Consider the following 27,150-nt stretch of genomic DNA (forward strand, 5'->3'; position numbering starts at 1 on the left):
TTGTGATGTTCTGCTCTTGGGGTGAGGATGAATTGTAAAATAAGACGGTCTCTTCTTTTAAGGTTTATTTTGTATTAGAAGCAATAGATGGTTTCCTGAAAAAAAGATAACTATTTTACTCTGAAAACATTACAATGTAAAGGATTCCTCTGCATTATCAAGAAGAAACTCTAAATTCTGAAATGTTCTATTGCCTCTGATCTACTCTGTTTTATGTAAATATGTACTTACCTTATCATAATAACAGTGATAATAATAGTACTATTATTTATTTATTGAACACGTTGGGAGTCATACGTTGAGCTAAGTGCTGTCCATGCATCATTATAGTTAATCCTTACAACAACTTCATAATTTAGAAACTGTTATGATCTTAGTTTCAAATGAAGAAACTGAGGCTGATGCAACTTACCTAAGATCACCAGAAAGTAAGCTGGGAAGGTAGGATTTGAACTCAGATCTGAGTTCAGAGCCACAGCTCTTAACCACTACACTGGGATGCTTCTCATTCCCACATTTTTCTTATCTGTTATATCTCACTTTGATGACATTCAATGTATCTGACTGGCACATTGTCTTAGATTCTTATAAACCAGCTTCTTTGTTTGATGATCATATTTTTAGAGAAAATGGCATTTGGCTATCAGGGGAGAGACGGGGATGGGCAGAGACAGCATGTTTGTATTCTGTGTCAGCCACTGGAAGTAAAGAGATGAATTGGATACAGGCACTGCTCACATACGTGCCTTAGGAAATAGAGAAATAGCAGAGAGAGAAAATAAGTTGACTGGCAGTGTCTGCAAAGATTCCACCAAAGTGGTGAATTGTGAAAGCACTAATGGAAAGAATTGTGTCAGCAGATACATTGTGCTAAACTTATTACTTGGAATCAAATACAAAACATATGGCATCACAGAGACCTTGATGAGAGGGTGACCATGTGGGCAGTGGGAGAGATGAGGGATGAAAAGAGGTTGCAGTTCACTTTAAGAGCTAAGCACACAGCGAGGTCAGAATCCTGAAGAAGGCAGAAGGAGGCATAGAAATTGTCACCCACTCAATGGTGAATGAGAAGGGAGAGGACTGGCAGGTGACAAGTTCTGGCTAAGCACCAGGCCCAGTGCTGGATGCATTTTGTCCAGCAAATCATTTCATCTTCACAGCAATTGTGCAGAAATTATCCTGAGCTCTTCCTGTTTCCTTGGAACATCCACCTTTAGAGCAGAGATTAAGTTGTATTTTCTTTTGTATACTCAGTACTGACAAAACAACTACATGGTAAATAAACTCAGTAAAGGTTGTCAGTGAGTTCTGAATGCACACATACAAAGTCGAATGGATGGAAAAATCAACAATCAAATGATTTTGGAATTGAGAGGGAAAAGAGAAGACCAATGTAAATGGTAAATATGGCTTCTTTATATCATTAAGCCAATAATCAGACAAAAACAATTAATGACTGTTCATACTTATCGTTAAGACCAACTGGACGCCATTGCTGTAACTCAAACTCATGACAGTAAAAAATCCTCGCTCTCCCATCCCCACTTCCAGCAAGAGCTGTTGACAAAACATGCAGGTTCGTGAACACGTCTGACATGCGTGACGTTAGCACTTCTGGATAGAAAAGGCTCATTAATTGTGATTGTTCTATCAGTTGTCTTGTTAATTCTGAATTTGAAATTGATAAGATTTTTCAGGAAACTTATAAATGTCTCATTCCAGTTTTTACTGATAAATAGTGGAACTTTTTTTTTCATGGCTGGAAATTTAATGTAGATCACATATTCCCTTCTCAACTCCAGGAGGTTCATTTGCAATAAATAAGCAAAAGGAATTCAATTAAAATTACCATTGCTAGGGTTGATTCAGCTCTACTTAGCCTTTCCTCCTACTTACCCACCCCCATCCCATCTTTCTCTATTGCTGACAGTCTAGTAAGAAATCTATCTTGTGTCTGTTCAATAGTGGCCGCAGTGAAACAACACTCAAGATAGTGATAGTATTAATATCAGTAGCTAGAACTCATTAAAGGACTTAGCTTTTACTCGTCACTGTGCCAGAATTTTGCTTATATTATCTCATTTAATAAAGACTTTAGCCCTACGAAGTGGGCACTATTGTTTTTTCCATCTTACATGAAGAAACTAAGGAACTTGTGCACAAAGTTACACAGCTACTGCTTAGGAAAACTTAACAGTTTGAAAGCAAAGATACTGTTCTTCATCACCATTCTGTCCTGCTCCTTAGGTACTGGCAAGATGGGAATAAAGATCTGTAGGGATCACCTGAGAGCACACAGGAAAAGAAAAGAAAAAGAGGATAAAGAAAAATTAAATGGAAACAGCTTTCATTAGATCTATAGATACAGACTTTGTTCTTGATTGATAAAATAAGTCCCTAAAGAGCAACAGGCCTGGGTCTTCTATGCAAGGTGCATCTTCAAGGCTGAGGTTCACACCAGTCCCATTTTACTAGTGGGTGATTTTTGCTGTGTGGAATCCTGGGGCACAGGCAAGATCATTACGAAGAATTTGGCAATGGCAAAGTTCATCCATCTGAATAAGGCAAATGAAAGGCAACTGTGAAGACTAGACATAGAAGGCTGGGACAGGGAAAGCTTAAAATGTCAAGGCAGTGACCAACAAATTGGATAGAACAAGGCCTTTGAGCTCAATGTCATGCTAGTTCAAAGCGAAACAAAGTGCTTAAACTCTCCTCCTGTAGAGATCCGCAAACAGTAGCAGGGATGACGGAGTGGGACGGGGAGGGCCTTCAGAGGATCTGAGTAAGCTTCTTTTGTAGTTTTCTTCAGTGAAATTTTTAGGTGTTAAAACAATAAATGTAGAGAAAGCAGTAGGCACAACATTAATGCTTGTTGAAGTTCATGGTGGGTATATAAGTGTTCATTGTGTTATTCTTTCAATTTATCTGTATGTTTGAAAATTTTCATGATAAAGTTTGGAAAAGGAAAACATTTTATGTTTCAGAGAGCTAGGAATCTCTGATTCTATTATCTACGTAATATCACTCAAGATTTATAAGTCTGCAGCCAAAGAATGATATTTCCGATCTCTTGGAGGTAGAGAATCATTTATACATGACATCTGCTTTCAATAGCTGTATCTGAAAACAGGGTCATCTCATCTCAGAGGATGTGAGGCTCAGTGGGTGGGATCCATGACCACAGACAACCAGGCTAAACCATAACCCAAGGAGGAGTGGTCAGAGCTCTTTAGTTACAACCTTGATAACCTCTTTGTGAAATCGTCCTCCTGCAAGGGTGTGCCCATTGCTTCTGACTGTATGCAGCAGGAGCTCTGAATCTACTCATGCTGATATATTGTTTTTGAATAGCAAGAGTTTTAAAGATAGCGTCCAGATACTTGACAAGCTGGCATGAAACTACACTGGCCTTGGGGAGTTCAGAAAATGGAGACTGAGATTTATAAATATGGAAAATGTTTTAGGCATTATTGTTATATGCTAGGTTTTAACAGTTTTCATTCTGATTGGAGTTTTGTTTCCCTATCACCAAAAGCACAGGTTGCAGCTTACTGTCAGTTATTCCACTGCTCTTCAGGTTGATACCCAATTCAGAGGTACAGGAAACAGAGTTCTAAGGCTGTGCAGAGAGAGAAATTGACACAACTGGGCAGCGCAACCAACTTCCTTAACAAAGTATAATGATAATGGAACTTGAGTCTTAGTTTGGACTTTGTCACTGACTTCTTATTGAACCTTGAGAATCTTCTCCAGGTTTTACTTTCCTCATATATAAAAAAAGAGAGGATGAATTAGAGTATACCAATTTATTTTTACAACCCAATGAACATCAAAGAATCTATAATCTAACATCACACTAGAAAATGAAATTATTTATTTAGAGTAACATACTAATTGGGGTATAGTAAGTATTCAGTGTTACTTACTATTTAATAATAAATGGATACTGGGGATATCTGATAAATAAATAGAAGGCTGGGACAGGGAAAGCTTTAAATATCAAGGCAGGAGGTTTATATTATAGAATTTTATCCCCAGATATCTTTTCATGATTCTGTGAAGTATGACACTAGATCTGTTGTTTAGAATAAGAAGGGTGGGAGTGAGCAAGTGGATTGAAGAGAATGGGAAAGGTCTAGGCCAGGCATGTCTAGAGTGAAAAAGGGACTACTAAAGAAAACTTAAAAGGATTGTCAGAGTTGAGCACACAAACTTATAGTGGAGCCAGTGATCTTTAGCCATTGCATTTGGCAGCATGAAGTCAAGAATAAGGAAATCAGGTGCCTGGCTTGAGACCCCATGGCCATGGCAGCCTAAAAGGCACTCTGTAGGCCCAAGCCCAGCGCCTCACATGTAGCATGCAGGCAGTAATTTTCATTTAATCTCTTAAACCAAACCTTTCCTTTTATTCTCATGATGTCTTCTCACTTGTCTATTTTCTCAACTTACTTAAAGATCTACAGGATACAGAAATAATTAAGAAAAACTATGAATAATGCTTTTTTCAAGCTTAAATTTACAGTTTGTGGCTATAAAAGAATATAGATTCTCACCTCCACTCTTGGCTGGTTGATAGCTCAATTATACCAATTTGATCATAAAATCAAATACCTCCTGTCTTTTACGATACTATTTAGAGATTTCTGTCAGGAGATATAGCTGGAGGTGGGGAGGAATATCTTCTTGGCAGTAACTGAGCTGTAGCATTGGTGACAAAGGACTTTTCAGTTGACTAGGCAGAAGAATTCCTAGGAAATTACAAAGCAAATATTTCAAACATTAACTATGTTTTATTCCAAAATAAAATTGACCCACTCAAATGTAGGATTATTTTTCAATGAACCTAGCTAAAGTACTGGCAGGTAAAAATCTGATTTAATCTGGTATTGACATGACATCATAAAGAATGTTATGTAGATATCATTCAGACCATTATTGACTTAAAAAGGAGATATTTATTAGATTTCAAAAGCTAATGAATGCATTGGTAAGAGAATCAGGAGACTTGCATTCTAATTACAATTAGTGGTTCTTATAATTATTCATTTAATGAGTTCTAAGTTTTATTCTAGTCCTTAAATCCCATATTCCTGTGATTTTGCTAATATATGGCATAAAATATATATTTTATGACTTCTACCTCATTATGCATAGAGCAATACTTAACACAATATTTTGGTGCTTTGGCAATTGCATTTATCTCCTTGAAAAAAAATCTGATTAATTAAGAAGGAAAAAACAAAATCATTACATTAAGATACACAAGAAAGCCTGAATTATCAACTGATGGCATCTTTTGTGAACATAACCGTGTATATTTTTATTGAAACTTTGAATTCAAATTGGACTGCATATAATTTATGCCAAGTCATTAACATTATATCATAAGAATTTTATCACATTATTAAAAACTCTTTAACAAACATAATTAAAACAAAACACTTTTCCTATTAGTGGGTAATACATATTTAACATTAAGAAATTTAGATAATACTGTTAAATTATGAAAATAAAATCAGCTTTCATCCTACCACCCAGAATTAATCACTAAAAACTATTCTCACCAACATTCTTTAACCATTAAAAGACATATTTGAGATATGTTTCTTTATCCAATATAGGATATAGTTTATAGTTTTGATATATATGTGATTATGTCTATAAAATGCATGACCACTATTTAAAATTTGCTTAATATTTTAGTAACAAACAGGCAAGGCTGTTCGTGGCACAGTTTATAGTGTTATATTTGCACTCTTGTAATTTGTAATCTCATTGATTAAATAATGGCTCAGGAGGTGTACTGTTGGTGATTTATTAGAGCGGTTCTTATGGAAGGAATGGCTTTCTTAGTCTTTCGGTAATAGCTGATCCATCTAAAAATAGCTGTTTGTCTTTTGATGTGAGGGGGAGGCCTTGCCTTCACATGTCTATACACGTCCCACATGTAACATTAGATCAGAAATGTGTCATTTCTATTAAAGGTTCACATTCTTAAAGAAAGATTCAGCAGGAAGCAGAAGGCAATTCCACCACCTCCTGCTATGTGTGTTCTGTCATTGGGAAAATTGCAAAGGATAATGTTAGCCTGCAATGAATTTAGACAGGCAGGGTTTTATTAATTTTATCTTCTTCCTGTACTCCTAAAGTTTTACCGCAGGATATCACACAAGTGAATAACTGAATAGCCATCCCATACTGAAATGTAGTCTATCAAACATTAACGTATCAATTTTTAACTCAGGTTTCCTCATTGGTTTAATTCATTTTCATAGCGATATTGAATGAATATATTTTGTCAGCAGAACAATAGAGAATTTATTAAGAATACCAGTCCTCCTGGCCAGAGTGTGAGACCTTATTCTCTGGAATTAAAGCAGGAAAAGTCATCTTCATCTACCTCCAACTCTGAGGAAAAAGATGCATGCAATATAGTTTTATAGAATACATCCCCTTTAAATAGCTGTCAGTAATTTTTAAAAGAAGTTTTTTGTCCATCATTTTTCCCCATAAGATAAAGTTATTTAGATTAAAAAGAAATGTATTTAAAAGTAATTTCTGACACCTTCAAGTTCACCTCCTTCTTTTTATGGAAGAGAAGAGGCAGGCTCAGAGAGAGACGTGATTGTGCCTAACATCACACAGACAATTAATGAGAAAGCACAGATTATAATACCAAACTCCTAACTCCTAATCCGGGGTTTGTTGTGGCTGCTTCCACCGCTGCTGCTGGAATCATGTGGTTACTTAGAGTTGTCATTGTCTGACTGACATCAGCAAATAAGTGTAATCCAAACTGAAAACAGAAGAATCAGAATTACACCATCCTCCAGACCTGAGAAACGGAGGCAGTCTGCATTTCGTGTCCCTAGGAAATAATCCAGGGCTTTTTTTTGTTGAAATGTTTTGCTGAATTTGCTTTAAAAACACTTAAAGAGGAAAAGAAAGTCTGCCTAATTTCTTTTTTCTTAAATATTGCTAACTCCTCATGTTCCAGTAATCAGCGGGTCTCCTTTTCTGCCAGCTAGATGGGGTTCTAGTCATTGTTGTGTCCATAGATTTCGGTCAAATGATAGCTGGATGTGGCAGCACTGAGATCCAAGATGTGAAAGGACCACTGTAGAAAAGATGAATGGTCAGACTCCAGGGGTTTAAAAGCAAGGAAAAAGCCAGCTGTACTCCCAACAAAGATATGGATCTTGTATTGCAGGCCCAAAGAATGGGTACAGCGATGTCATTGAAGTGGGCCTTGTCTGCAAAGGGGAGAAGCATTGAAAACCATTGAGGTCACATTATTCACAGGCTCATGAATGTATCTACATACAACATCGCTACCCACAGCACATTCAGAGGTAGCACTTGCATATTCCCGATTTCATTAGGAGAGAACCCTCTGGGTCACGAGAATGCTGTTAGCGTGGAGAGAAGCCAGATCATCATTTTGTTCTGTTTTGTTTTATTTTAAGCAAAGTATTTCCTAGTGGATAATTAAAATTGTTGCTATTATATATATACTCGTGTATCTGTATATATCTCCATTTATAGGTAGAAATATACATATTTCTCCATTTATAGGTATGTATTTGTGTGTAGACATGTATGATGTATGTATCATATATATGTATATGTGTATGTAATATATATATATATAGAGAGAGAGAGAGATCTCATATATATACATAATCAGAAACTTTTTTCTTCTGTTTGTCTTACGTTAAAACTGAAGAAAACAGAAAGGGCTTCCGAAAATCAACCTTGAAATAATGCCAGCCATCCTCAGCATTAGTTTAAAGTTTTCTCTAGTCACATTTGGTGTCATTTGCACTACCCTGATTTCATGAAATCAGTGACTTTTGTTAACAGCTTTTGTTGACACCTGCTTGGCAAATAGGCAAAATGCAAAGTTGGACAAGATTGTCTTTGTAATGAGTTCAGTCATGATAGGGTTTTAATTACACAGAGACCTGTTCAAAGCGAATATAAATGGACACATATAATTAAGGTAGGTGTAGTAGTAACATTTATTGAGTACTTTCTATTTGCCAAGCCCTGAATTATTTACAGTAAACAATCCTGTGAAGCAGGCTACTGTTATTGCCATTTTACAGTTGAGGAAACTGAGGCTTTGGGAAAGTAAGTAACTGGTTAGCGAATTTCTGCCTTTGGAATTGAACTCAAAACCCATGATCTCAGGCTCCTCCCCAGGGTCTGAGAGAATGCACCCTTCGTCCAGGTGGATGGGTGCAAAAGACTCTTTGAGAAAGCAGGCACTGAAAATGTTGATGGAAGGAGAAGAATGGAGAGCCTGTATGTCCAAGGCTCCTGAAAGAAACTTCTAATAGTCATCCATCTCCCCTCTAGAGAGATTGTCATAGGCACCATTCATAAATAGAGGGGTATGCTTCTCTCAGTCTTAAAAAGGACTCCACAATAGGGACCTATACACTGTTTTCGGCCAGCCCATAGCTATTCCTTAAGGATTTTCTCCTATGCAACTATTTAGACTCAGAAAATGATTTTTGTTTCACTTTTCTCAATGCTGAAGTTCAAGGAAAAGCAATATGCACTGTAATTTGTAATTTAGAGGATAGAGATTTTGAAATTCTCTTCTATTTCAGAATTATACAGCCATATTGTGGAATTTTAAGAGGGTTGCAAGCTAGGGAAAAGCAACTGCTGTAAGATTAGATTAAGTCTAAATTGAACTACACAAAGATACAAAACCTTAGTGGAAGTGAGGAGGCCACGTGGTTTCTGTGGCTCCCAGAAACTCTAAAGGCCACAGGCTTTACTGCTGGATTGAAGAAACTGAATTCTTGCTTCATAATCCAGGAAGTAATTACCCAAGTAACCTGCACACTTTCGTGTCAAGGATTTACAGACATCATTGTGTCATTGAGATTTTTGACCCTAACTCTAGCATCGGTGCCCTCATCCTGGAAGGGAAAGCAGAGAGTGCTGAGCCATTAGCCATGCCTTGAACTTTCAGATGACTGGAAAAGTACCTTTGCCCACCAGACTATTGGGGAAGATCCCAGAGCACACTGAGGAAAATCTATGTTTGTTTTCTGGAACAAGTAAAAAAGATTTATTTCACTGAGATTTATTTCAGTCTTATTCCCCATGGGGAGGAAGAAAAAGGAAGGAGATGAAAAATTACCCAACCTCTGGAAATCACTCCAAAAATTTTTTGTTAAAAGACTTTTGGTAAAAGTTTTAATTACTTTATTTGCTAAACATGTGGTGAGGGAGGATTTCTAACCTATCCCTACCTCTGGATTCTGGAGGTCACACATGAAGAAAGCCTTCCCTTTGAAAGCCAAACCAGTATAATAGGTTAATGGCTCAAATCACAGTCACCATATTATGAAATGCTCAAGCTATTTTACCGCTCAGAAGCAGCTCATTATCTGTACTCTTATGAACAGAATAAAAGGCAACAAAATGTTCAATGGCAATAAATCTTTGGAGTAAGATACTAATTCCATGTTAGATTGTTCCCACTAGCCATAAAAGAGAAAATAATTAGGACTCTGTATTTTAGCAGCTGTAATAGACTCACAACTGAGGGAAACTACTGAAAAGCCCAGGATAAAGACTGAAACTTCTTCTGGCATCAAAATACTGGGAGGCTTCTGTGCGTTTTACATAATCGCAAAGTGAGGCCGCAGAATACAACACCATTGGAGTAGCAGTAGCACAGGGTGTTGGGAGCATGCGTTTGGGATCTGACTGCCTTGTTTCAATGTCTTCCTCTATCACTAGGTAGCTGTGCTCCTTCTTTGAGCTTCAGCTCCCTCAGCAATAACATAGGGCTTTACAGTCCCTACCTTGTAGGATTACTAGGGAGATGAAGCGAATGAATACTTGTAAAGCATTTAGTAAAGTGCTTGGCATATATTGTTTGTGAGGATTAATTGCTGCTATTAAGATTGCTGCATGACCCGCTCTGCTGTTTCCCATCATGATTAGCATGGCATGATGTTTGACAAGAGGGAATGGTGGTGGTAAATCCTTATTATGTCCTAACGCTGTGTTGGGTGCTGGGGATACTCCACGACAATTGAGACATCCAAAAATGGAAGCTCAAAACTTGGAGGTTAGTGGGGAAAGAAGAGATGCAATAGTGAGATGAGAGAGGTAGGATAGGATAGTAGGAAAGAGCCAAGTTCTGGAGTTTGTTTTTATAGATTTTTGTGGCTTTTAAAAAGAGTTGCCTAACAACTCTAAATCAAAGATAATAATATCATTAATTTATAGGAACATGGTAAAAATTAAATAACATAACCCATGTAAAGTAGCTAGCACACAGTAAGTACACAATAAATAATTATTGTTGTGGTTGTGGTTGTTAGTATAGTTACCAAGATGATAATAATAGTCAGAATCAGTTGGGTACGTGCTGTGTATCATGTACTGTGCACACATTGTATCTTCTAATCCCCAAATTGTCCCATCTGGCAGATGTTAACATCATTTCGTTTTAAAGAAGAGGAAACTGAGACTTAGACAAATTCAGTAACTTATTCAAAGCAGCTCAACTATAAATATCAAAGCTGGGAATAGAATCCAAGTCTGTTTGATTCCAATGTGCTTCATGTCTTAGCAGGTTTAATGCAGAGAAATGACACAGTGCATGGACTGGGGGGTGGCAGAGCAGACACAGATATTCTCAGAATTTTCACAAGACTAACAGCTGAATGCAATTATTTGTTTTGACTACCTAATATTAGGAATGTCTGTGCAGTGTTCCAAAAGGAAGCTTGAGAAAATACTGGTAACTCTAATTTATGTTTAATGAAACAGGCACATTGTAGTCACGTGAATTGCTGGACCTTTACCTCATTTAGGCATCGATGTATCCAGTCAACTATGGAGTAAGCAGCTCTTGTTCTAGGTGGGAATGGGGCTGCAGAAGACAACAAGCCAGGTATAGTTTCTACCTCCGGAAGCTCACACTTAGTGAAGCAAACATATACACCACTAGCAAAAAAGAAAGCTAATGATAAATATGAGGCCTGCAAATTTTCTGAAGAAAATTAAACAGAATGAATGATCTGATAAAGAATGACGAGAGGAGAGAAGTGGAGTCCTACTTTAGGAGGGCACATCTCAACCAAGATGTTGTTAATGGAGGCCGAGAACAGAGTCCTGAGGAATGAGTGTTCCAGTTAGAAAGAACAGAAACACCGTGATCCTAATGGCAGAACAAACTCATGTGCTCACAGGAAAACAGTTAAGTAACACTACTTTACCCAGAGCTCTCTATTTCCTCTCTTTCACATGGCTGCACTTTATGTTCTTTACAACTAAACACCTTATTCATTTGTTTACTATTCTTAGCGGCCTCTCTTGACTAGAATATAAGCTCCGTGAGAGCGGGAACCTCTGTTTTATTCCCCACCGTATCCCAGTGTCTTGAACAGTACTTGTCCCAGAAAAGTCAATGAAAAAATATTTGTTGAATGAATGTAGGTATGAATGAGCAATTGGAACTTCTCCGCAGCACTTCCTACTTTATCAACCCAACTACCTGACTGGGTGTCAGTTGAATGGGATCTGTGGCCCCTGCAGGGTTTATCTCAAATTGATTTATCATTCTGTCTCAATGCGGGAAACTCATGGAAAATCGTGTCTAATTGTTTTAAACAATGGATTTACATACTGAAGTAAATTAATAGGAGTAGAAAGAGAAGCATAAAATCAAGTTGATATCATTTGGAACCAATTATCAAAGATTATGATGTTTTAATGAGGTGAAAAATTCTGATTGTCGCACCTCTGTGCGCATTTCTCTTTGTTAGCGAGGAGAGCGGCATTAGCAATGACCCTGTGCTCGAGGTGATATCAATTTCAACAGATGATAGGAAGGCATTTTTAAAATAAATAAAGGATCAGCAATTGCCAAATTGTGACTTAATACAAATATGAGTTGACTGTGTAGAAATTTCCATTGGCATGGTGTTTTCTAATGTTGGCTTATCATTTGCAATCAGTGCAGTGTTTTAAAAGATAATGGAGATGTGAAGGTGGAGAGAATTGCATCGAGGTAGAATGTAGGTGACCCATGTTAGCCTTCTACCACAGAATGAGTCAATGAGAAAACACTTTCTAATGAGAGCTAGCGCTTTTCAGACACACGCCTCAGAAAATTCATTACGGTTGAGTTAAAGGAGGATATTCTCTTTTATTCATGATAATCAAGTATTTTCTGACTAAAAACGTATGTAGCTTCTCATTGATTGCAGAGCAGAGACACCGTATTCTTTGCTTAGCGTAGAGTATGTCTCTATGTTATTTGGACTATCTTGTCTGTATTTCAGAATGAGTGTGTATGTGCATGCCCACACACGTACATGGGTACACACATGTGTTTTCTGTGTTTGTGTGATAGGAAGCAAGATAAGCAGTGGAAGAAGTGAAGGGAGACTATACTGTGTGGGGAAAAGAAGCACTTACAGGGCCCAGCCCAGTGGCATAGTGGTTAAGTTCAGGGTCTCCACTTTGGCAGCCTGAGGTTTGCAGATTCTGATCCCAGGGGCAGACTTACACACCAACTCATCAAGCCATGCTGTGGTGGCATCCCACATACAAAGTAGAGGAAGATTGGCACAGATCAGATGTTAGCTCAGGACCAATCCTCCTCAAGCAAAAAAAAAAAAAGCAGACCTGCTCGAAACAATATTTTTCCCAAGTCCTAAGTATTTTAGTCCATTTGGTTGGAATCATGGGTTGATTTTTCCTTGGGGAAGTTAGAGATAAGGAACAGAATGATCAGTTGTATGCCCATGTAAAAGAGGCTCGTAGTGTGATAATGAGAAGGACTGCCCCCCACCCCAATTGGCTCTCTCTTAGCTAGTTTAGTATGTGAACAAATTGCATATTTCTTTGCTGCCCTAATGTCACTCACTCAGGATTAGTTCACGGAACCTTGTTAAGTTACTCAGTCTCTACACAGTTAATTATCACCCCCTGATGAGGGGCTGAGACAAACCACAGGTCTGGTCCTTATTTGATAGCATCTATATAAAATCTATGTCCACTGCGTGGGTGACACGAGTTGGGCAAGGATGTGCATTGAAAGAAAGGGGGGAATCTCTGCACAGGAGTGACATTACACTTTTCCTAAATTCTAGCCCTAAGAAAACAGTGCTTTTCTTCTGAGGGGCTAAGTTCCAAATAATGTAGATTATCAGACGTTCTAATTTGGGGAAAATTAAGATTCTGAAATCACCTAAGAGGCTGAGTATAGTCTGTGCCACTGGATAGGTTTTAGTTTTCATGTTTACTTTATATTATGGTGAAAATCTTAGGCATCCTAGACAAGAAAGAGGCAATTTTCCTCGGTTACTTTTCCTTTCTTTGTGATTTTGCTTCTTTCGATTGATGCTCAGGCGTCTGTTTCTTCCATCCCAAGTAGGATGCTTGGCTCAGTTTCATCTCTTGTCGTATTTTTAAATTGTGTGAAATCAAATTACTACCGTTCAGTGACAAACTTCTATAATTTCAGAGAGCTATTTTGGCCTTTCAAGTTTTCCGTTTCCTTAGGCACAGATAGAAAAGAGTATAAAATTTACATGGAGCCAATATACAATAGATCTTTACTGTAGTTGCTGACTGCTGAGATCCGGCGGGGGTGGAGGGGGAGGGCAGGGTTTAATTCTGTATTCCAGGTACTGTCAACTACTGCAGATGTAGTTTTGTTCAGAAGACACAGTTTTGTCAAGGTAAGGGCTTACCTGTGTAGACAGCATTCACTTCTAACCAGCCACTGAACATGAATGTATTCCTTATAGGACCTGTGACCTTTCTGTGCCTTAGACTGTGGCTTCCAATTCCTCACTTATTCTCCCCACTGCTCTGCAGTAAAGAAAACCAACTGAATCAAGAGGAATTTGGGGACACCAGACTTTTTGACTTCTCTGGATAGCACCATCTGCGTGAACAGATGGGGAAACATGTCACAGGGTGAGAGGGGGACTCTGAGATCAAAAAGAGAAGAGAGAAATGAAAAAGGAGTGCAATGGCAGGGTAGAGCAGATGAGTTTCAGTGCTGGGAATTCTTTGAGAACTGACCCAGGTAGTGGTCACTGAGTGGATGCCGCTTGTGGAATCTGAAGGTCGGCAAAACAGTGATGCTCTATGTGTGCTGCATGCAGATTGCTCAGCATTGATGTTGGGCATACCTCTCTGTTGCTCTGTCTGTGCTGATAGGAGGAGATCTCTGGTACTCTTAGCTAAAATTCCCAATGGCAAATAGCAAAGTTTAGTTTCCTTTAAGCTTTCCATGTGGCCACTGGCCAGCAATGGCTGCCTCAGTGTTCTGGTGGTAGAAGATTCTACATAAGACTGGATATATCATTGTAAATTCATTCCTCAGGTTGACACCAAGCTGTACTTTTGGTCATGATATTTTATTTGTTTACATAATTCTTTATTTTTTCCATTCATGTATTTGCTCACACAGTTATTCATTTTATTTCACATTTGTTGAGTAGTTATTTTGTGCTAGGCACACTATACTAAATGTTTTACATGCCTTAACTCCAAGAGGTAGGTATTTTTACACAAGAAGAAAGTGAACCACAGAATGATTAGGTGTTTCTAAAGTCACAGCTGGTAATGGCAGAGCTAAATGTTGTATCCAGGTGTGTTTGATTCCTGAAACTATAACAGTTGCTCTCTCTTGCCCCTTTGACCTTTCTACGAAAACATGACTTACTATAATTTACAAAAAAATTATTGACCAAACTGACCTCTAGACAGCATGTGTCTGACTCTGAATGATAGAGTGCCTGTACACTGTCTCTGAGATCTCTTGAAAGCATTGCTTTTTACCCTCATTATTCATTGCACCACTAACTCATAAATCTATCCATTTAACCTGCAAAAGAGTTACTTGACTCAAATATGGAATAAGCTCTTCAGTATATGTTCATCTAATTCCAAGATACTCTTATGTTCATGGGAAAAAGAGCGATGATCAGCCCAATATATTTAAAGGCTTGTTAGGATTCTGCTCTTGGACTGCTTGTATCTGCTGTGGAGCACATCAAGTATCTGAGAGCCATAGTCACAAACTCCAACATCCACTGGGGCTGGTGGATTACTGAGTGAGAGAGTCTGGAAAGGTGTCATAGGGAAGGATGGGCACTTAGAGAAACTGGAGAACGCATGTCCTCCTTAAAGGTATTCAAACTCATATTTTTAAAGCCCTGTTCTGACCAATTGAAATAAGTTGGTAAAATTCAGCCTGTGGTCCAATAGTTTAGCCCCTATAAAGTGTTATTCTTTGTATAGCTTGTTCCTTTAACAGAACACGTGGCCCAGTTCTTCAGACAGATAAAACACTCCCAAAATTTTTATTGAACATTTCATAATTAAGGAACACCGGTCTTATAAATGATACCAGCTCAACATCTAATTAAATCAAATTTTACCCTAATGATGCTTTAAATATAAAATAGTATTTTCCAGAATTGAGAAAATTGATTGCACATTCACCTTGGGAAATTACTAATCTTAGATATTTGTTTTCAAACGAATCTTGAGGATGAAAGTGCCATATTTCTCATTGCTTTGCACCTCTTCTTTTAAAAACTCCATTATTAGAGAAAGAAGTATAAAGATTGTGCAGAGGAAATTGAGAAACTACTCTTTATTGTTAAGTGATTTGCCTTCATAGTTTTGTAGGATGCTTTACTAATTGTTGTGGCAAACGAAAAAGGTATACTTAACATGTTCCCTGTTGTCATGGAAGCTACTGTTTGATGGAGAATTCCTGCTAATTATGTAAAAGGAAAGTATAAATATGAATTTGCTGTTCTACACCTGATATAAATCACATTACTTTTACTTTTAATATAAACAGTCATCATATTATGCATGTGTCCAAAGCGTTAATTGCAGTCTTTTTTGCAATAGTAATTTTAATTGATCCCTTCTTTTTTTTCTCTTTAAAAAATATTCTACCATTTTCCTCTTGACGTCTTTCGGAGTCTAAAACAGATTAAAATAGTGATGATAACAGCAGTTCACTCAGGATTTGCAAGTGGTTACTCTGGGACCCTCTTAGACATCACGTTGTTTGATTTCTCACCAGCACTGCTGTACAATAGACATTCTTATCCACATGTTATAGAAAAGGAAACTGAGAGTTAGAGGAATTAATAATATCCCCAGTGGCACAGCGCTGGAAATAACAGGTCTAGATTTAAATCTAAAATTGGTTCCAAATATTATCTCACCTCTTTTCAAAAAACGCTAATTTCGTGACTTTTGGAGTCACAATTATAAATCCAGGAGAACTCTCCTCTTGTACTACAGATCTTGCTTATTTCTCCAACTCGTCAGTTTTCTTGAAAATTTACAGTAACTCAGCTCATTTCCTCTAACTGTGAAAATTGTAACTCACAATTCTATCTTGTAATGCATTATCAAAGCAATTAATCTTAATAACAATACCATGTGTAACCCATCCTTCTTTATTTCTCCTTTAACATGGTTTGAATTTTTCACCAACCTATATTGTGTGAATGGAGAGTAGTTCATTAGTAATTTAATTGGCTGTTATCATTGCCACATTTTAAATTACACTTCCCAGGGAAATTGACTATAAATGCTCATATCAGAATATCTGCTTCTAATTGTGAAATCATTCTTTCTTTTCCTGTCTTTCTTAAATCAAAGCTTTAAAACCAAGTTTCATGCCATTATCACTCAAGTGGTTGTGATAGCATGTCGTCAAGTTCTCCAGTTGCATGTTCTCATCCAGCAACTCTATGTGGTAGGCATCATTATTTCCATTTTAAAGACAAGCAAACTGACCTACTCAAGTGTCATGACTAGGAAATGGTGAACACTGGTGTTTGTACCTAGTCTAAGTTACTGAATGACTCCCCAGGACATGTGCTTTCCTCTCTACTGCACTGAAATCAAGAAAAGAAAACGAACACACACACTGGCTTTTTTAAATTTTATTTTGAACTGTGTTCATCTGCCACATTGTTTACGTTGAGGCTGTAATTTAAAATAATCTAAAATTTGAAGACATATTAGTAAAATTAAAGTTGCACTGAAGCCTCACAGATGTCCTGGCCCCGGGCATGTGCTCACACTGTTCCATACTGACTGGAATAGAGCCTTAACCTCCAGTGAGTTTTAGGTTAACATTGGATAAAGTTACTATTGGTTCAGATCCCAGTGCTGCCTCTAACTCAGCCTCTGTGTCACTTAGGGTGAATGACTAAATGTCTCAGAGACTTGCTTTCCTCGTTGTAAAATTACAGATTACATCAAGGACTGCCTTGCCTCAGCCCTCAGGATAGATCCAATTCATAGAAATATTTTATTTGACCAACATAGTACTTTTAAAAATTAGGACATTTCATTTTAAAATTTGTATTTCCTAATTATCTTGTAAAAAAATATGAACATCAGAAACCCTGGGCCTTATCTCCCACGTGGCAACAGCTAAAGCTGAGAAATTGATACCTTGTTCGGACAGGGTACGTTTTCTTTGTCTCTCTTCAGTTGCCACCGTTCTCTGTTGTCTTTTGTTGAGCCTACTCCTCATACTACCGAGGCCTTAAGCTTGGCTCTCTAGGCACCTGAGTTTGTGACTCATGAATCAGATTTAAATATCTTATAATATTAGCACTTTGCTTTGTATTATGTCATACCATGCTCTTCAATTTTCAAAGGATAAAATATAAACTAGTTTCCCTGGAACTTAAGGTCAACCACTGTTTGCCTTCATCCAGCCTTTCACCAGGTGTCAATCTCAACATATTTGCTCACCACTCAGGGTGCTCTATCCATTTTACCCATATGTCCTGGCTCTGGGCGTGTGCTCGTACTGCTCCATGCTCACTGGTAAACCCCCCCAGCTACACTCTGTCTAGCAAAATCTTGTCCATCATTCATCACCTAGCTGAAACCTCATTTTCTCTCCAATGACTGCTTCAGCTTCCAATCATTTTCCTTATCACAGATCTTATAAAACAAACCTTTTGCACTTAACACATATGCCTAGTAATAATCATAAATACAAGTAAAAATAGATGTAATTATTTTATATTTATAGCTAAAGGTGGTAGGGATGCTTATTCCATGCTAAACAATTTCTATGCATCGTTCAAGTCCTTACAGCAATACTAACAGGTATTGTTCTTGTTGTTGTCATGCCATTATTATTGTCGAGGCTCAAAGAAATTAAATAGTGTATCCAAGGTTTCAAAGCTAATATCTTCCTAGGTCAGTTTATCTTGTATCTGGTCTTTGATTTTCAGGTTTTTATGACCAAACACTGCATCTTTTTTTTTTTTTGAGGAAGATTAGCCCTGAGCTAACATCTGCCGCCAATCCTCCTCTTTTTGCTGAGGAAGACTGGCCCTGAGCTAACATCCATGCCCATCTTCCTCTACTTTATACGTGGGACACCCACTGCAGCATGGCTTTTGCCAAGCGGTGCCATGTCTGCACCCGGGATCTGAACCAGCAAACCCCTGGCCACCGAGAAGCAGAACATGCAAAATTAACCACTGCGCCACCAGGCCGGCCCCCCAAACACTACATCTTAATAATTTTATTAAATGTCCTCTATAGAGCTAATAAGCACCATGCAGCCTCTCTATGGATACATTAATATTGGTCAACTTCTTTATTGTCATTTGGGTGTATTACACTTCAAGGGCTTAATACTTTTCTCAGACTCATTGACCAAGTGATGATAATCTAGCAAATTTTAAAGGTTTTGTTAATTTGTACATTATCCAACTCAAAATCCTTATGCTCTCTTAAGCTCCCTAATGGTAGCTTAAGAATTAGCAGACAGCTTGTCGCATTGTATTTCTCTCAGGGATGGCATGCATTTGGTAATTATTAGTCTATTCTTTTCTCTTCAGGAAAAAAAAGTCTTAATATGCTTTTTTCTGTGGGGGTAAACAAGGAAACCATTGAGAAAGCAAAGATATAGTGAGTTGTGTCACAGGGATACAATGCATCTTACTCACTTAAAAATTAATTGCTCTCGAAATAATTACTCATTAGCAACGTTATAGTGTCACACCACCACAAATGCCTTAACTAATGTGAGCACTGAGCATGACAATGATAACCAACGTTTAATGTTGCATCCAAGTGCTATGAGAATAGTCCTAAATGATTTTGTTAGTAATTACCTGACAGAAATATATCTTAACCTAGCCCTTGTTGTCATTAAGCATGCACTGAAATACTTTAATGTTTGTAGGCCGCATTATAACTCTTCAGTTATTTAATTACATTTAGCAACTCCTCAAGTTATTGTCTGCTTTATTAAACTAAAATCCATTACAAGCCAATAGCAAAGGTGTGCTGAGGCTGCAAAGGATTTAAGCATTAGCTTCAGTTGCTGGAAATTAAAGATAGAGGCTGCTTTAGTGAACCAGAAAGTATAGACCATACTGTCACTGAGACCATCCTTGTGCCGTGGTTCGGCTTTCCCACATCACTCTGACAGATGAGCCTGTTATTTACACATCATCTCCAGAACGGGAAGTCTACCAGCTACCCTGGGGAAGCATCTCATTATTTTATAGCCTTCACTATCAATCAAGACATCTTTCTATTTAACCTAAATCCTCCATGTCCTTCATGTTAGAATTTATGACCATAGCTTCCTGTTTGGTCCACAGCAGAGAATGTGAGCAGTGGATCATCACTCCCTTGAGTCCTCCTATAAATAGAGGCTGCTATTATATGTATCAGTCCACTCCCTCTTCTCCAGCAGGAACAGCCAGCTCATCCATTTGTTAAACAATTAACTTTCAGGCTTTAATACTCAGTAATATTTTACTGAATTATGAAGCCATTTTGCCATACTTTTTTTCTAGAAAGAAATACAGACAGAGAGATAGAGAGACCAGGGTGGCTAACTGGGGAAAATATTCACAATGCAAGCCATTCTTTAGCTTAGTTGTCCATCATGTCTTTCTTCTGGCCCAGTTCCCATCTCCCAGCTTGGATGAAATGAAATTGTCCATACAAAAACAATATTACCTTTTCCCTTCTGACATCTTCTGTTGTCGATTTTCATTTTTCATCTAGGAATCAGGCGTGATTGTTTTCATCCTTACCTTTTTGTGATGTGCTGTAATAATATTTTAGTGACCTTTACTGTAAATTGCCTGTCATTTTCAGCGTGTTTATGCTGGGGTTTTTTTGGAGCCTTTTCTATTTCTTTGAAACCTTTCTTTAAAATGAACCCTAGTTTCTTTTTTTAAATTATAGTTCATTTTATTCTGCTTTAATTATTTAGTCAACTAAGCTGTCATCATTTGGGTACGAGACCCTTTTTTTCTTTTTCTCTTGTATTTTCAAACAACTCTGTGTTACAGATGTGTTTTAGGGGAAACTTTTTCAATACATTTTTTTCCATCTTCACTTCGAAATTTTTGTTTTAATCAGTCTTCAGTTGTAAGAGGCTCTCTGAATTTCAGGTTTTGGCTTCTCTGTCCTGCATGTGTGCCTCCCCCACCAACTTCAAAACTCCATCCTATATGGCTAAAAGCTTCTGAAGAAGTGAAATGATTTCCACACGTCAAAATAAAGTTAGTGTTATTGCTTTTTGGTGAGATTCTCAGGGTCATGCTTCCATAGAATTCTGAATAAATAATTGTTCAGAGTTCAAACAAACCCTTTGCCTTATAGGAGTTCCTCTTTATATGTTGGCTCAAAGTCACACAGCACAAGGCAAAATCAAGACCTGAGACCAGAACCGCTTGTCTCCAAGGCCTCTGTTCTTGATTTCTGTGCCTATGTATAAGAGAGTCTTATATTAGTTTTGCCAAACACCGTGCTTGCCACTCCTATTACAAGTCACACAGGGGTGAACATCCTTGTGCAGGCTTCTTTGTCTTTTCTCTGATTCTTCCTCCAGATAAACACCTAAAATTAAAACTAGTGGCCGATATGTGAAAGGTTCTGCTATCCAAATTACCCTTAATGAGGGTTGAACCAATTGATATTCTTACCAGCAATTATGAGAATCCAAGTTTATTCATATTCTCACCCTTAATTTTATTTGGAAAAAACTGACAATTTGCTAGGCAAAAATTGGTAGCCTGTTGTTTCCATGAAAAATGTAAAGTATGTCCTCATTGTACACAAGATGTTGATATCAATTGCAGATGTATTTAAGAATTACTGTAAAATTTGATGCCATGAAACAGAACATAGTGAAATCTTTTTCTTATCTCAGGATGGAGAAGGATTGTCTAGACATAAAGCAACTATGTCTGCTTTACAATTTTGCTTTATGCATAAAGCAAAAATGTAAATAATCGATAGCCTTGATGACAGCCAAATAACATCAAAAAGTCTAATGAATCACTAAGTAAAAGAGAAACGCTCCCTAGGCAAAAAGCTGCCAAGTACTTGGATAACAATTTACAATTAAAGAAATTGCTGTTAAATATGGAAAAACTTTCTGGCAATCATAGTTTTCCAAAGATAGAATAGGTTCCTTTCAGGAAGAGTGAGTTCCAAGTCACTGGAGAGCTTCAAGTTAAGACAATAATTGTAGAGATCTTATGCAAGGAATTCAATCTTCAGAAAGACATTTGTGTGTGTGTGTATATATATATTTTCGTATATATATATATATATCATTTAATCATCTTTTCTACCTTGAGAATCCATAATCAAATGATATTTCCACCAACCTTTCAATGGCATAGAAAATTTATTGAAATACCTACATTTGACACAGTTAGCATGCTGAACAACATTTCCAGCCAATGCAAAATACGTGTCCCATGCATTATTGAATATGTTCTCAGATATAGAATAAATTCTTCTGCAAATACAATAAATGAGTAGCAATCAATAGTCTTGATGAAGACTAAAGCAGACGGGGAAAATTATCTTAACATTTTTCAGACAGACACACAATACACATTCATCATAGAAATAACGAAACTACAGAAAATATAAGAAAACAAAGACCAACTATATTTCCACTGTTTTTTTAGTATACTTTTACTCATTTAGCTGTGCACTCAATATGCCTTTTTAAATAAATGTGAAATTGCATTGCACTGCTTTCTAATATGCTTTTTTCTCTGAAAAAAAAATCACTTCCCTATGTCCACGAACTCTTCTCAAAGTGTTTTTTTTATTGCATCATAAACTAAATCAAAATGCATTTACTAAATATCTTTATATGTTAGGTAAATAGAATGTTTCAATTTTTGCCCTCTTTAAAGTTGTACTTAGCATCATTTTTTATAGTTTTGTATTATTTTGTTTTCACATTCACTTGTTAAAGTGGAATTTCAGGAACAAAGATTTGCACATTTGGTGGGTTTTGATTCATGTTGTCAAATTACCATCCGGAAAGTTTGTACCAATTTGCAATTCTCCCAGCAGCGTGTCTGAGTGGGTCTGTTTCCCAGCAGGATCTGTAGTACTGAATATTATAATGTCTTCAAATTTTTGCTAATTAAATAAGCAATAATGATCATGGCTTAATTTGTATGTCTAGTACAAATTTATGGTTTCTAATGGTGTTAAGCATTTTCCCACATATCTGGTACCTATTTTATGTAAGAGACATAAATCGTCAAAACATCGTTTAGATGGAAACATTTTGCATTAGAGAGCTGAGTGGCAGAAAGGCCACAGACTGCAGTGTCTGTGCATTTTGTTGGAGTCAGAAGTACAAGCTGAGTTGCCGGTATGTGACAGGAGGCAGCTTTGAGTAATTTATTTTTCATGTTTAAAAAATAACACCAGCAGTGACAACAACAGTAAAACCTATTTTACTTTACTGGTTAAGGTTATCACAGTTGCAACCATGTACTGCAGGGAAAATATGTGTGAGGGCATGTTAGGGGCTGGATCAATCACAGAAAGGGTTTCCCACCGAACTTTTAATAGGTTGTGTCTTTTCCTCAGATATCAGATGCGGCTGCTTAAGGAAGGTGTGTGTGTTGTGATAGTGGAGGACAGGGGTGGTTTAAAGGCCATTTCAGTCCCACGTGGGTTACTCTGATGGCAATACTCCCACCAGAACTTCCTTGTCATTGGGCCTGCATCCTGCATCGACATCTTCCTTCGTCCAATCCTGCTTCTTATGCCTTTCTTTCATAGGTTATGATCCCTAATGAGCATCCTTCAGGATCTGCTTCTGGAAAACCCAACTTATGATAGTCTGAGTCTACTAGGGAAACAGAAAATAACGAACAAGCAAACACATACACAGGATAATTTCTGATAGTGACAAGTGTTATGAAAGAAATAAAATGAGATGAGACAGTGAGCCATGGTGGGGGAGGTAGGGCTGCTTTAGCCAAGGGGGAGGGAGAATGCCTCTTAGGTGGGCTGTGATGAACTGAGACTGGAATCATAGGAAGGAGGCCTTTCATTTGAGGTAGACAGAAACTTCATCCCCTCATTCCTAAAATCCCAATCAAAGGACTCAGGAATGGAATGACTCTAATTTTTTTGACAGCTTAACTAGAAAAACCTCAGATTTTAAATACGTTTTTATAATATATTCTATCAGTCAGAGGCCCAACAGGAAGTAGATGGCATACTGAAAATGAGATAATATGAGGAGAATAAATGAAAAGGACAATTTACAAAGAGATGAACCACACCCCCTCCCTCCCAGAGAGAGGATCAGCAGGTTGCCATGTGCTCCCTCGTATCCTTGACTTGAAGGGAGAGAGGAGAGAATGGTCACAGAAACCTGGACACAGTTCTGTAGGGATCAAGCCTGGGGAACAATTCCCCTGGTCTCACAACCTCCCTGCCCCACACTCCTGGTCTGCTCCCCAATGGCCAAATCCAACCTGAAGCCAGAGAACCAGGAAGACTGTTTTTTAAGTCCAAACAGTCTAGCGCTGGGCCACAGAGCTTGGTGACTGTGGGTGGAGGGTGGAGCTGGAGAGCCAAAGGAAGATGTCCAGCACTCATAGTTTATATTTCAAAATAATACTAGACAGGATTTGACGACAGACCCAGCTGAGGTTGTAACCTCAGTCTGTCACTGGCTAGCTATAAATCAGCATCTGTGAAGCACTTTATTATGTTAAAAAAAAAAATGAAAAGGCTGGAATAAAACTGATGAACTTATTCTGAAATGGTATGACTCTGATGTGTCACAAATCAAAATCAAATATTTTAAATATATTTTAATGAATGCTGTGAAAAGTATCTGGCATATCTAAACATTGTTTTAAATTGTGAAGACAAAAAGCACTCTAAATAATCAGAGTCCCAGCTATGTGTTTCTAGTTGGTAAATGGCTCCAGTTCAATCAAATCCCTTACAGTGATCTGAAATCAGATTTCAGTTGTTAGGTTGTGAGTCAAAAAATAGAATGATTTCTTTTTCTCAGGAACTCAAACTTCCTTTAAGACATAGCTTAGAAGAGAGGACATTCTCATTTCTGAGATAAGCACAGGATTTGTAGATGAGCCCATCAGCAATGTAATGTGGGAAATCTTTGTAAACAAGGAGCTGAGTACAGGAGAAGAAGGCAGATTTAGATTGGTGTGTCCATGTTGATTCATATTTTTGATGGAGTAGGACTTAGATGCTCACAAAATGAGATTTTGTTAGATACTGCTGTTTGGATTCCACAGACATGTTATTTAAGGAAACGTCTTCCGTAATAGTACCTGAATTGGTAGCAGAAACCTGTGTCGCCATTTAATGGTCACGGCATCTTTCCTGAGGATAAGATTCCAGAAAAGCAAAGAGTCACAGAAGGCCAAACAGCTGCAGAAGAGCACAAATAGCTCTCATCTGAAACGCACGATTTATCAAATGGGAACATGATTGCTCGCAATCTTGCTTTTTTTGGTGATTACAAAGTTGAGCATAGTAGAGCATGTGACTCTATATGTGGACGTGTAAAGAGCTTTTAAAAACAATTAGGCTTGAGTGTTGGAGATTTTAATTTAAGCAGAAGGCCTCTGTGGAGGTAAAGCAAGAGCATAGGCTAGAAGAAAAATGCTGAGGGAGACCTTCAATCGGGAGAGAATATTAAGTGGCACTCCTTGGGGAAAGGCCTGTATTTGCTTGTCTGGGGTGGGCTAATCTACATAATTGACTAAAACAGAATGAACAGCTGTGAAATACAGCATTTGAATGTGTGGGTAAAACAAAATTACAAAGTATGCAGGGTCACAGAACATGTAATGTATTTTCATAAGATTAGAGAATTTCCGAGCTCATTTGGGATATAAGACATCGGCCTGTCCTCTAGAGAAGCTAAATGACTTTGTCAAGGTCAACTAGCTAGTCAGGTATAGCATACTAGTTAAGTATGTTGACTCTGGAGTCAAACATCCTAGATTTAAATCCCAACTCCACTATTCACTCTGTGACGCTTAGAGAAAAATCACTCTACCTGTCTGTGCCTTAATTTTCTCGTCTATAAAATGGAAATAATAATAGGACTTAAAATGGGAATACTAATAGGATATTCCTCATATTAAATCAGATGATCTATTTCAATAGCACTAGATGGTGTCTGGAACTTAGTAAGTGATCAACTGCTATGAGGTATGTTTATTACTGACAAGAATGCCGGAGCTGGAGTGACCTAGCTCCTACAGCAATTTTCTCCCTACTCTACAAAAACCAAGAGCATATCACAGGTGCCATGTACATGAGAAATCAGTTTCCCAAGTAAGATGGTTGTGAGACACAAGATTACATGAAGTCTGCTTGGAGATATAAAAGCAAAATTTTTTTTAACTACCGTTGGGGGAAGAGACTCAGATGTACTCTTCAGAACTTTTCAAAATTTCAGTTTGTACTCTAATACTTAAATTCAGTATTCATATCTTTTTTTCACCCCAGCTGAAGGGTTTTTTTAAAAAAATTGTTTTTGTGAGGAAGATTCACCCTGAGCTGACATCTATGACCATCTTCCTCTATTCTGTGTGTGGGATGCCCCACAGCATGGCTGGCAAGTGGAGTAGGTCCGCACCTAAGATCTGAACCTGCAAACCCGGGCCACTGGAGCGGAACATGTGGAACTGTCACCACTCAACCACAGGGCCAAAACCTGAAGTTTTTAATTAGTTTTACAGCTATCAAAAATAGGTATCAAGATATTTTTTTGATAATTGACCTTTTTGAACCTTCTAATCTTTCTCTAGTAATGATGCCTACTAATGCTACAGGATTTCAGTATCCTTTGTAATTCGAATAAGTTGTGCTTTTAAGTAAATATACATCTTGAACAAAGTGAAAGCATGCTGTTAATTGGAAGAATATGTTTTGAATAAAGTTGGGGATAAGGCATCTGATTTTCTTAACAAACGTACAAAGATGTTGAACAAACTATTTGTTTCTTGTGGAACATGGATGGTTGTCTAGATAAATCAAACAAAGCAGAAGTACAAAGTCACTTTCTTATAATCTCTGGTTGAAATCCGAACAAGTTTCTCACATGCTAAGGCACATATTTAACCAGGTATTCTAGCTATGAGGCCCCTCTTGAAGAGTCTGCTGAAAGGCCCGAAGTGTATCACATTGCTTATGATTCTGAGTTATTTCCTATTGCAAATGAGGGGCAAAGTCATCTATTATTACTTAATAACCATCTTTGATCATAGTCAAACTTGGGATGCTACGGTAGCATCATTAAATCTCAGGTAATGACTCTATAAAATATCTGTTATGGCTTTGGTACAAAATGCTGGCATAGCTGTTGTATTTATTGATTTTATGGATGCTTTTAGTGACTGTTTTAGGCTATGTTACATATTTAGTTTTCTTGCTCTGTGTCAGTATTTTAAGATACATGTCATCTTTTGGATGACAGTGCCCAATGGCCAAAGGATAAAAAGTTTATCCAAAGATCTCTTAGCCCATTCATCATATTGGCATTCCCCAAAGGTGCCTTTCCATCATTCAGTAGTCTTTAGCTCCAAAGAAGATGCATTTCCACTTTTAACTATAGAAGATTTGCCACAGGTAAATGAGGTACATTCTGGAGGCATCATTGACTGCTTCTTTTGATTGAAGACAGAGCTATCTTGAGTTTCACAATAGTCTTAAAACTTAATCAGGATACCTGCATAATGAGTTACTACCCTCACTTAAAGACTCCTAGTAGTGGTATTGAGTAATTTAAGGCCC

At 37.6% G+C, this 27,150-nt stretch overlaps 1 protein-coding gene across 5 annotated transcripts in view; it reads left to right on the top strand.

The window, feature by feature from the left end:
- GABRB2 (gamma-aminobutyric acid type A receptor subunit beta2) overlaps positions 1-27,150 on the top strand; it is a 249,823-nt gene that overhangs the window by 84,610 nt on the left and 138,063 nt on the right. The window lies entirely within an intron of this gene.

Source organism: Equus przewalskii, chromosome 13 (assembly GCF_037783145.1).
Source record: "Equus przewalskii isolate Varuska chromosome 13, EquPr2, whole genome shotgun sequence".
Taxonomy (NCBI): Eukaryota; Metazoa; Chordata; class Mammalia; order Perissodactyla; family Equidae; genus Equus; species Equus przewalskii.